Here is a 12,703-nt window from a genome sequence, read left to right on the forward strand (position 1 = left end):
TTCTTGATAAGGAAAGTTACATGTTGATTTCGTAGTACAAGATTGTATATCATTACAATGAACAGCAACGACAACATTTCGCCACTTATAACTGACAATAGATCATGAAAAGAATTCAGTGACATTCGGTATTATTAAAAAATAATGTCTGGGTAAAACTTCAGGTTCTAATGAATAAGGACAAATTTACCCTTCGTTGACCTTTCACTGATAATAGGATGAGTCCACCATTTTCTGTTTTTGTCAACGCCGGGCGTGCAAGTAACATGGATAAAGTAACATTCGCTGCAAGATTCATAACTGATCTAGATCTTCGGGAACAACAGATGATCCTTGCTCTGCAGCAACTGTGCTACAACTGCATTTTCTGCCGCAGTGTGGCATCCAGCGGCAGCAATTGCCGTGGTACAGTTTTTGCTGCTTGCTGCAACTGTATTTACAGTCTCGCGTGGCCTTAGCCTAAACTGGCTAAGTTGGCAGCACTGATTACTTCGGCAGAAGTTGCGGTTGGATTCGGTGAACTCCGATTAGCACGTCAGGCAGTCCCTTTTGTGACGTCGTTGCTCTAGAGATCTGTCAACACTGTACGTTCTCCTCGCGGTTCACTTGTCTCTCGCGGCCGCTCCGCTGTGAACACAAGTCAAGTCTTAGCGGGCGCGGAGTGGGGCCGCCCAGCATTTTCAGTACAGGCCAGCTTTCGCCAGAGTTAATGTACCCTATAGTGTAACTCACGGCTATTTCCCATAAGGTATGTCATTTAACGTTACGTAAAAGTTTAAATATGTGTCTACCAGTGGCAGTTCTATGATACGAGCTGTCAGTGGAGATATGGCGTGAAATGACATTAGTAGACGAGTAAGTTTGAGTGGTGTTTTTAAAAGTAGGAAAGATCACAGTGTGAATATAAAGTTGGAATTAAAGAGGACAAATTGGGGCAAATATTCGTTTATAGGAAGAGGAGTTAGGGATTGGAATAATTTACCAAGGGGGATGTTCAATAAATTACCAAATTCATTGCAATTATTAAAGAAAAGGTAAAAAACAGACAGGGTATCTGCACCTGGACGACTGCCCTTATGCAGATGATTGATTGATTGATTGATTGATTGATTGATTGATTGATTGATTGATTGATTGATTGATTGATTGATTGATTGATTGATTGATTGATTGATTGATTGATTGATTGCACCGAAACATGAAGTTACCTGCATGTTAATTTTCGTCATATTCAAAATGCTATTCATACTTTCATGTTATCAGAATATTTAACAGCATGATTCAGATTACTCATAAACAATGCATTACCGAGCCAATGGATACGCAGTTTGGTCACGTAGCTGTCCGCATACATTCGGAAGATAGTGGGTTCGAACCGCACTGTCGGTAGCCCTGAAAATAGCTTTCCCTGGTTTACCATTTTCAGACCAGGCAAATGCTGGGGCTGTAGGTTATATAAGGCTGCGGCCGATTCCTTTCCAATCCTAGTCCTTTCGTACCCATCGTCGCCATAAGACCTATCAGTGTCGGTGTGACGTAAAGCAAATTGTAAAAAGAGAAGAAAAAACAATGCATTGATCAGTTTCTTTGAAAAATATAAATCAAAATCACATTTCTCAATCATCATGAATGATATACATGAAGGGCTGTCACCCAGGTGGCAGATTGCCAGTCAATTGTCTACGTAGTCTTCTCTGAAATTATTACAAAGAACGTGGAAATATATAGAACATTTCCCTCGATAAATTATTCCAACCCCTAATATTCTTCTTCCTATAAAGAATACTTGTTCCTTGAATTCCAACTTTATCTGCACAGCTCGGAATATCTCCCTTAGCCGCGTATCTGACAACGCTCCTCCGTTCCGTTAAGACTTGTCACGCCTCCCAGCCACTTACGGATATGCAGTCCATGAGATTAACTGCCCTTGCCTTCATTTTCCAATCAATCAATAAATTAACCAATCAATCACCAGTATTTAGGACAATCGCCCAGGTGACAGATTCCCTACCTGTTGTTTTCCTAGCCTTTTCTTAAATGATTGCAAAGAATTTGGACATTAATTGAACATCTCCCTTCGTAAATTATTCCAATTCCTTAGTCCTCTTCCCATAAACGAATATTTCCCTCAATTTGTCCTCTTAAATTCCAACTTGAACTTTATATTGTGACCTTTCCTACTTTTAAAAAATCACTCAAATGTATTCGACTACTAATGTCATCCCACGCCATCTCTCCACTGACAGCTCGGAACATACCACTTAGTCGAGCAGCTCGTCTCCTTTCTCTCAATTCTTCCCAGCCCAAACTTTGCAACATTTTTATAACGCTACTCTTTTGTCGGAAATCGCCCAGAACAAATCGTGCTACGTTTATTTGGATTTTTTTCCCCAGTTTTCGAATCAGGTAATGCTGGTGAGGGTCCCATACACTAGAACCATACTCTAGTTGGGGTCTCACCAAGACTCATATGCCCTCTCCTTTACATCCTTACTACAACCCCTAAACACCCTCATAACCATGTGCAGAGATCTGTACCCTTTATTTACAATCCCATTTATGTGATTACCCCAATGAAGATCTTTCCTAATATTAAGACCTAGGTACCTACAATGATCCCCAAAGGGAACTTTCACCCCATCAACGCAGTAATTAAAACTGAGAGGACTTTTCCTATTTGTGAAACTCACAACCCGACTTTTAACCCCGTTTATCATCATACCATTGCCTACTGTCCATCTCACAACATTATCGAGGTCATTTAGCAGTTGCTCACAATCTGGGGTCTCACCAGGGACTCATATGCCCTCTCCTTTACATCCTTACTACAACCCCTAAATACCCTCTTAACCAGGTGCAGAGATCTGTAACCTTTATTTACAATCCCATTCATGTGATCATCCCTGTTACGGGATTACCCGTGGAGCAGAAAGAGGTGAAAGAAGGTGCCGGGGTAAATGGGTCTAACTACGATGTAAATAACTGCATTTAAAATTTAAACTGAAGGTTATATTTTCAGAACTTAAAACTTAACAATTTTTCATGACAATATTACAGGTACCAGTAGCAATCATTAAACAAGATTAGTGGTTTTAACAGATCGTGGGCTTCCAGCCATCGATTTACTTTTCCTGAGCTCCTAGCTAAAATTTACTAAAGAGCCCAAATATATCCAAGGGCAGAAATCCCCTAATTCAAAGAGCACTTGTTCCCAAAATTACAACATCTAGCCTTCAAGAGGCATTCATTAATCTTACTTTGAAAAAGAGCTAACAGGCTCTCAGTTTTCCAAGCCTACTCAAGGCAACATCAACTTACAATTTCTGGCCTCTCAAGGCACAACTTACAATTGGAACATGATTATACAGGGGTATTTAATACCCAACCTACTGGGCCTTCATGGAAAAGGAATAACGGTTACATAAATGACCCGAACACAAAATGAATGGAGGCGAATACATGCACTCCTAGATGTGAACACATAAAACCTTAAAGGGCATTAGGCCGATGAAACAGGGGCTATTCCCAAACTACTGAGGTGACTCGTATAGAGATTACTTTACCGTATTACAGAATGAAAAACAGTTATAAAAACGTAGTCACCTCAAACCAAGATGAAGGGGAGCTCGAGAGGGTACATCACTCTCTATCCCCCGAATTACAGTTAAAGATTTTATGAAAATTTTACATTAGCTGGCAGAAGTTACATTTTAGAAAAGCTAGGTTACATAGCTAATTATTCGGACCTTTCCCTCGGGTTAAACTGCAATAAATAAAGCAATAAAGCAATAAAGAAAGATGTTATGTGGCCATTACCTTGTCGATGTACTGCTGACTGAAGAAAGAGCCTGCCCGCCTCCTGCTTTGACACACACACTCAATAAGATGACGATCAATTGGCCAAGAGACGTGAAAAGCCGCAGTTTATAAACCCTCAGGGAAGGTTCGAGATCATTCATGAATAAACCAGCCACACCCTCTCAATTTTATTGGTCCAATTCAAAGTTACACTTCAGGATCGAACAAGAAGCCAGTGATTAGTAGAAAATTAATTACAGAAATTGGGGATTGGCTAGATTCAAAACTGGCGGAGAGGAAAAGAAAATATTGCCAACCCAAAAATAAATGAACATCAATTAGAAAAGAACTTAGGGATACAAAACTTATTTTAAATCGAAAGTTCTTTCACTTCGCACCAGGGTGCATGATCATAGTTTTTGTAGTGTCATCTGTGGGAAAATGTCCAAACTTCTTGATGAATGGCAACCAAAACACTGATAAATTCAGTCAGTGTAGGCAACTGCACAATAACAAAATTACTCGATATTTTAGTGGTGACATCTTCTGATTAAATTTCTAAGTAGGTGTAGTTCCAGTTTCACTGTTTTACCAATAGAGGAGTTCTTTAGGCGCTAAATTTGAATTTGCGGCGTTGGGGTGTACCTCCCGGTACAATCCCAATGAAGACCTTTCCTTATATTAACGCCTAGATACTTACAGTGATCTCCATAAGGAACTTTCACCCCATCAACGCAGTAATTAAAAGTGGGAAGACTTTTCCTATTTGTGAAACTCACAACCTGGCTTCTAACCCCGTTGTTCATCATACCACTGCCTACTGTCCATCTCACGACATTATCGAGGTCATTTTAAGTACAGTAGCTCGCAATCCTGTAACTTATTGATTACTCAATACAGAATAACATCATCTGCAAAGAGCCTTAACACTGATTCCACTTCTTTACTCATTTCATGTACATATATAAGAAAACATAAAGGTCCAATAATACTGCCTTGAGGAAATCCCATCTTAATGATTACAGGATCAGATAAAGCTTCACCTATTATAATTCTCAGAGTCCTAATTTTTAGAAATATAACCATCCATTCAGTCTCTCTTTTATCTAGTCCAATTGCACCCCTTTTTGCTAATAGTCTCCCATGATCTGGTCTATCAAGTGCCTAAAATAGGTCAATTGCGATACAGTTCATTTGACCTCCTGAATTTAGGGTATATGCTATATCTTGCTAGAATCCTACAAGATGACCTTCAGTGGAATAACCTTTCCTAAACCCGAACTACCTTCTTTCGAACCAGTTATTAATTTCGCAAACATATCTAAAATAATCAGAAAGAACGCCTTCCCAAAGCTTACATGCAATGCATGTCAAACTGACTGGACTAAAATTTTCAGCTTTATATCTAGCAATCACCCTTTCCTTTAGACACACGGGCTACTATAGCAACTCTCAATTCATTTGGTATAGCTCCTCATGGAAACAATAATCAAATAAGTACTTCAGATACGGTACTATATTGTACCGTACCCGTCTTTATAATATCCCGGACTAGTCGCGGCAGAGACGTGGTTACCGTTCGAACAAAAAAAAATATATGGGCAGACTAAATTCAAAACTCGTCACGAGCGATATACCAAAGGTACATGACAGGAAGTCGGGTACATAGACTACGTGAATAAGACAGAGAAATTTGGGGTAAAATGGATTTATTCAAGACATTAACCCATTCACTACGACATGAAATATGTATATCTATCTATTAAGCCTGATGGCCTCATAAAACCAAGGTAAAATATGTGCCCCGCACATGTCCATGTTAAAACACACAATTTCTCGAATTCCTATTGGAAGAAAGACACGACTTAGAACTGACTTCGGATGAATACATTTTACTTTAAGTCGACGCAAGATTCGCTTCAATGTCATGATTCCCTTATGGGATGCGCTTCGGAAAGTGTCTATACATGACCGCGGTAAATAGTTACACACACTAGTACCCGATCCAAACTATACATATTTACATATCAATAACAAAATCAATTCAATTCAACACTAGCCCTGAGCTGCAACTTACGACTACACAGATTCTAAATATGTGGCCGTCCACATAGGAATTGGATGGCACGAATGCCAACGACCATCTGTTTAGCAAACGAGCTAATAAAACACACAAATAATCTAATGCAACGCTGGTCACGCCGACACCTAATGCAAAGGAAAAAAACAAACACAAACAAAACAAACCAGTCGTCACCATCTCATAGAAATCATGGATCAAATCAGATAAGCATGATAACATATGTAAATAAAGTGGGAGTATGGAACCTGAAAAATAACAACATGAAATATGTATAAATGCTCCACATGTGGTCAGCGGGATCCTCCCCAGCAGGCAGGTACATGGGTTACGTCCATAAGTCAGACGCAAGGGCAATCCCTTAAGGACCACTTTCACTGTCGCAAACAGCTGTTACCTGTAACTTCCTGACTTGTCGGGAGAGAATGCGAATAACGGTCCACCTAGCACTCTATGGAAACACGGCCTTCGGGAGGTACACTTGACTTCTCAAGAAAAGGGTTGGTCTCTACCTGCTAACTCTCGTTCGGAGACAAGGATAAATTCACAACATTCGCAGCACTATTACTGCTTCTTCCTTATAATGACCTGCGATCTCAATTCGCAGCTTTAAAATAAAGGCACTTCAATACAGGCGTCAGCCTCTCTTATATGAATACCCACATCACATACTGTAAATCCTGAGACCATACTCGGGTCTTTCATTTTGCAGTACACGGGTTCTCGCCCTCCTTATGTCATGACTACGGCAGTTCCAGCCTCCTTCACATGTCTCTATCTATCAACCCCTGAATTACTCATCAATATACTCGTGATTCCATTCGGCTCACATAACCAGCCCCAGGTTAACATTCATCTATAACATGCACTTCCGGCGTCTTACATGGCCGGTCAGTTGTTCGATAAGAACCGTTAATCGCCCTTCCCTTGTATAGTAATGACTCTACGTAACAACGTTGAATCTCCGCTATTCTGCTTCCTGACCACAGCTGAAATTCCCATGCATAAAAATAAAAAAATAAAAGAGAAAAACTACAGCTGTAAACTGATTTCCCATACATCATCACCGGCGTGTAGCCTCTGTAAATGACGATCAGAGCTTGCATATCGACCACAAATTGGAATACACTGGAAAACAAAACACATGAAAACACTCCTATACCTACACTGGCACACCCTTAACCCCATCTAAATTAACTTAAAAAAAAAGGAAAATAAAAGCATGCATCAGCCCAGGACGCATGTAACTGTAACTTGAATTGAAGAATCACTGTGCCCTCTGGCTGAGAATTAACTTGAAATTTATTTATTTACATCTGACCTAAACTAATGTGCAACTATTACCCAGGCATGCTAAAAAATGACAAGGTGCTTATCTTGCGCCGGCTTCATCACCCATGATGTTTACATGGCCACTGGCGTCATCACGAACTTAGGCCATGGTCATCCCAGTCTTCCGGATGTGGGAAGTCAGTCCATCGATGCTCGGCGTGGGCTCCATAGCGCTGGTTGATGTTGCACCTGTAACAATTGAATTAGGCACCGTTTCTTCGCCGCTAGTCACACACGTGTGTGAGATCACGCCCTTAATGCTTGGCCGTCAATTGACTACGACCTGCAAGCAGAAATTAGTTCGTCCAGCTCACCATTAATTTAAGGGCAATTCGGCCCGGACGTGAAGAGTCCTTGGTGCGGCAACGCGACACACGATTCCGAGGGTTCCCGATCGCGCCCGCAAATTGTTTTTATCGCATGTATACGGATCACTCCCGGATCGAATTAAAATACTGCACATACATTGTGCCACAGTTGATCACAGTTATAGATTGTATTTACTCGAACCCGTATTACTGGCTTAGTTCTCAAACATAAGAAAAGAGCGTCCTCTGGTAAATATAGTCTCGGCGTGCAAGCAACTTTACGGCACGAAGTTCAGGCAGAGAATGAGGTGACGCTCCCTTGTTACTGGCAGTTATAAAGACTCTTCGAGTTTTTCAAATAACGGAACTCCCTTCTGAAGAATAGAAAGTCTGTTGAGCGGCGGTTTAGTTTGAATGAGAAGCTATTGGTAAATGCGAAATAACATCTATGCCTTAAGTAGGCACCAAATATATTCTCAGGCATCAGAAAAATTACACTTATCTATCTGGACACATCAGAACTGTGGAATATCGGCGCAATGACAGATTATTATCATAAATGGAAACTGGTTCAAAGATGCAGTTAGATGGTTGGTTATTCTGCCATTGCGGTTCGGCCGTTCGCAGAGTCCTCATACTAGCTCGTGATTGGCGGATTTCGAAACTGGCTTGACAAAGAATACTGCGGCGGTTTTCAGCAACCACGTTCAAATTTAAACAAAGTTCGTTCTCTGAAGCCATCCACGGGCCGCTCCTCTTATGCTAGCGTGGTCAGGTATCTAACCGTCTCCCAAACAGACTCCCACACGAAGCCATGTTGTGCAATAACTCCACAGTGTTCTATCACGATTAAAATTTGCCAATGAAGCATGTGATGATATGGTTCAATATCCCAACCCATTGTCTTTAGTATATCTTCAGAAATCTTATTCAGCTGCTTTCCTAGATTTTAACTTTTTTATCTTACTGTAAATGTCGTTGTTATCATTGGTAAATTTTAATACTTCGTTAGTATTAGTCACCTCCTCTATCCGGACATTACCCTTGTAACCAACAATCTTTACATACTGCTGACTGATAGTTCTGCCTTCTGAAGATCCTCGCATACACACTCTCCTTGTTCATTAATGATTCCTGGAATGTCCTTCTTGGAACCTTTTTCCACCTTAGTACCTGTGTGTTAGGTCATCAGCCCAGAGGCTGGTTGGATCCTCAAATAGCACCACCAAAGTTTATGCGGTTATAAGGAAACCCCCAAAACCAATGGCAGCACCAAAATGAGGCGTACTAGGCAAGATGAGGAGTGAGGTAGTTTGCCATTGCTTTCCTCACTGGGTCAGATAGTACTATTGCAGCACGACTGACCCTATGAGCAGCACCTTTCATAACACTCAGGTGCACTAGTCATGCTCTGAATGTCATTACTCAGCACTACACATACCCCAGCAACTTCCATATTGTCACAACCATTGATGTTGACTGGGACTTCAGTGGAAGCTACACTTTACTCTGGCCTGTGCCAAGAGATGGATGCAAAAGTACTGTATCCATCAAGAAATGACAGCAGGCAGCCTTAGTACCTATATACAGTATTCCCTTCCATTTTTAATTAAAATATGCATGACTGCCAATTATGCTTGCCATCATGCTGATGTGTAAAGGAAAATTAACCATAACTACATTATACTTTAGGGGCTGCCTGGCCGAGGCGGTAAAGGCGTGCTCAGTTCGCCCGGAAGGACGTGGGTTCGAATCTCCATCAGGAAGACGTAACATTTAAGAAATTAGATTTCCACTTCCGGAGGTGCATATGGCCCTGAGGTTCACTCAGCCTACACCAAAACTGAGTACCAGGTTAATTCCTGGGGGGCAAAGGCGGCCGGGCGTAGAGCTAACCACTCTACCCCGAGGTTACGGATAGTGGAAGCCTTTACCTTACACCCCTCCAAGGACCTTCGTGGCCTGTACGGGGAAGACTTTGCTTTTACATTATAGTTTAGGAGTGCATAAATACGTACACAAAAATACAATTGTACAGTACGCCACGGTAAATTCCAGTTTCTTTTACACAATGGCATAGGAAAATGAACACAACGACAATTATTATTGTTTTGATGGACTGCATATTTATGTGGCTGATAGGCGTGACTAGTCGTAAGGAAAATAACGGAGTGGTATTAGAAGTAGGCCCGATAAGAAAAGATCTGATGCCTAACCCTTATTTATAACCTCTTTAATGTGAGCTCCTAATATTAACAGCTAAGTAGCCTACTTACAGTGATCCCCGTGCTGTACTATCACGCCATCACAACCTGACTTATCATACCATCATCTGCTGTCCATCTCACAACGTTTAGGTCCTTTTGCAATCGCTCACTATTTATTACACTATACAGTATAACGTAATCTGCAAAAAGCTTTATCTGTGATTCTAAAAGTAATAAGATTATATACATACCGTATATAGCTATTTGTTCATTTAATCCTTTCAACTTTAAGGTTGGTCTTTCCCCGGCCTCAGCGAGAGGTCCCATCTCTGCCGCCTCAAGGGCAGTGTCCTGGAGCGTGAGACATTTGGTAGGGGATACAACCGGGAAGGAGCACCAGTACCTCGCCCAGGCGGCCTCACCTGCTATGCTGAACAGGGGCCTTGTGGGGGATGGAAAAATTGGAAGGGATAGGCAAGGAAGGAATCGGTCGTGGCCTTAAGTTAGGTACCATCCCGGCATTTGTCTACAGATGTGGGGAAACCACGGGAAATCACTTCGAGGATGGCTGGAAGCAATGCCATGACTCAGCTAAAGGACCCGTGGTGGCGAACCCACGCCCCCAAGTTGAGAGACCCTGGGGTCCCTTATAGTCGCCTTTTACGACAGGCAGGGTATACCGTGGGTGTATCCTTCATCTGCGTTCCCCCACCCCCACCCACAGCGAGTAGAACGAAATGAAAGAATTATGAACTTCTATGTTAAAAACATCGGGACCGTAGTGCATACTGTCATGTCATCTAGTAACTGAAACTGAAAGTAAGTAGGCCTAATTGTTTGACTTTTCTCCTGTATCCTGAAGCATCCAAACAAGCAAACCAGTTTTAAAAAGTACGATACAGACAAAATACGGACGTCTGGCAACTGTACCCGAAGGGCATAACCTCAAATAATTTACGGCTTCAACGCTAGTGATAGCATAATGCAAAGGAAATTGGGTGCGAAATAATGAGATTAATGAGATTAATCTCACTAGTTTAGCTGAAGAAATAACAACTAGTAACAAAAATGGCATTACTCACCACAAATTCCTTATTAATACGGAATCACATTTAAAACTGTAGAACACAATGTCAAGTATTAATATACATGAAATAGCGGAAGCGAGGGAGGGTATCGTATCGTTACAGGGCTACGCACTAGACGGCAGCACAGACTACAGTTCAATTCTGGCCGCCAGATACAAAATATCACAAAGCGCGGTATTATTACCTGCTGTATGGGATTCCCCTTCCTTCCACGAATCCGAAGCGTGCTTACCCGAATATCGAATTCAAAACGAACCCTACTGTACTACAGGTACTTTTTTCCTAATGATTTAGCGTCGCACTAACACACCGATGGCTTTCGAGGACGCAAGGAAGGGAAGGGGCAAGGATTGGAAAGGAGGTGGCCGAGGACTGAATTATGCATTTCCTGTTGTGAAAATGGGAAACCACGGACAACCAACTTCCGGCCGGCTGATGGTGGGTTTGGAATCTACCATCTGTAGAATGCAAGTTCACAGCTACGCAGCCCTAACCGCGCGGTCAACTCGCTCCGTACTGCTAGTACTTTAGTGTAAACAAAAGCTGTGTGCATTGCCGTATTAGTTTCGGGTCGGTAGCAAAGCCTAGCGTTTCTTACTTAATGATAGGTATTTTACGAAGTGTCCAAGCCTCCATTAACCAGTGGAATGTCGCATTTCTTCTGCTGACACCTGTCAGTCAATTCCACGTAGAATTCTAGGTTTACATCTAATGAGCATTTTTTTTTCAAAACTCATGAGGTCACTAAGTAGACGACAGGACAAGAAATCAAGAAACATAGGCTACTCTCAGACGGCCAAGAACTTAAAACTTTTCTTAGCTTCTGAACAATTAGGTTTCCATTTCCGGTAGTAGCAAATTTTGAAAATGGATATGTTTTAACGTAGACTACGCTCGTCGACAATGGGTCCATGGAAAGAAAAATTTAAGACGCTTTTAGTGTTTGGGTTGAATGCGTATACCGCCCAGTGTGTTTAACTTACGATGTGTTTAATGTCTCAATTGACAGGAAAAAGAGGAAGCTACCTGTTGCAAAAGAAATGAAAATATGAAGCATAGTTTTTATGAAACAGCGCTACAAAATAAGGCCAAATGTATGCTACATATGTGACGTCACGCGCATACTCTGTTATAAGATGGCGCTGTGTTTCCTCGCGCGCCCTGTGGAGGTTAACTGTCGTTGTGAATATATCGTGGTCTGTTGTATTACTATTACTGCCGAACTATTAAATTATGTCTCTTATTTCTCATATCACATGCCCATACTACACCGAGTTATTACCCACATTCAGTTCCACATTCTATTGAATAAAATGTATTATTCACATAATATTTGTCTTTTATTTCTAATAAGTAAATCTACTAAAACCTCAGAACCCTAGGCCATTACAATAGTGACAGCCTACTGCCAAAGCATCGACACAGATAGCTCTTATAGAGATGATGGGATAGGAAAGGGCTAAGGAAGAGGCCGTGGCCTTAATTAACGTACAGCCCCAGCATTTGCCTGGTGTAAAAGTGGGAAACCACGGAAAACCATCTCCAGGGCTGCCAGTAGTGTTCGAACCCACTATCTCTCGAATACTGGCTACTGGACGCACTTAAGTGACTGCAGCAATCGAGCTCGGTCTGGTATTTTCTGATTCCCCACTGCCTAAACCTTTGACTATTATTTTGGAACTGTTATTCGGAACATAGTAATTTTCCGGAACAAGAACAACCGGAACTGTTTCAGGAAAAGAACAACTTCGCCCATCTCTACAGTTTCCCCGGAGTAGAATTCCTTACTGAACATTGTTATGAAATTGCTGAACTGGTAAAAACCTTTGTAAGGAAGACTCTTCGGCAAGGGTATGAGATACTGCCTGTCATGTGGTGGAGGACAGTCCT

At 41.6% G+C, this 12,703-nt stretch overlaps 1 protein-coding gene across 1 annotated transcript in view; it reads left to right on the plus strand.

Moving 5' to 3' along the window:
• Positions 1 to 642: 642 nt before the first annotated feature.
• LOC136871768 (uncharacterized) overlaps positions 643 to 12,703 on the plus strand; it is a 135,054-nt gene continuing 122,993 nt past the window's right edge. The window contains exon 1 of the mRNA XM_068227205.1: positions 643 to 748. The gene's annotated coding sequence lies outside the window, so the exon portion shown is untranslated. The remainder of the gene's footprint in view (positions 749 to 12,703) is intronic.

This window comes from Anabrus simplex, chromosome 4, assembly GCF_040414725.1.
Source record: "Anabrus simplex isolate iqAnaSimp1 chromosome 4, ASM4041472v1, whole genome shotgun sequence".
NCBI classification, from domain to species: domain Eukaryota; kingdom Metazoa; phylum Arthropoda; class Insecta; order Orthoptera; family Tettigoniidae; genus Anabrus; species Anabrus simplex.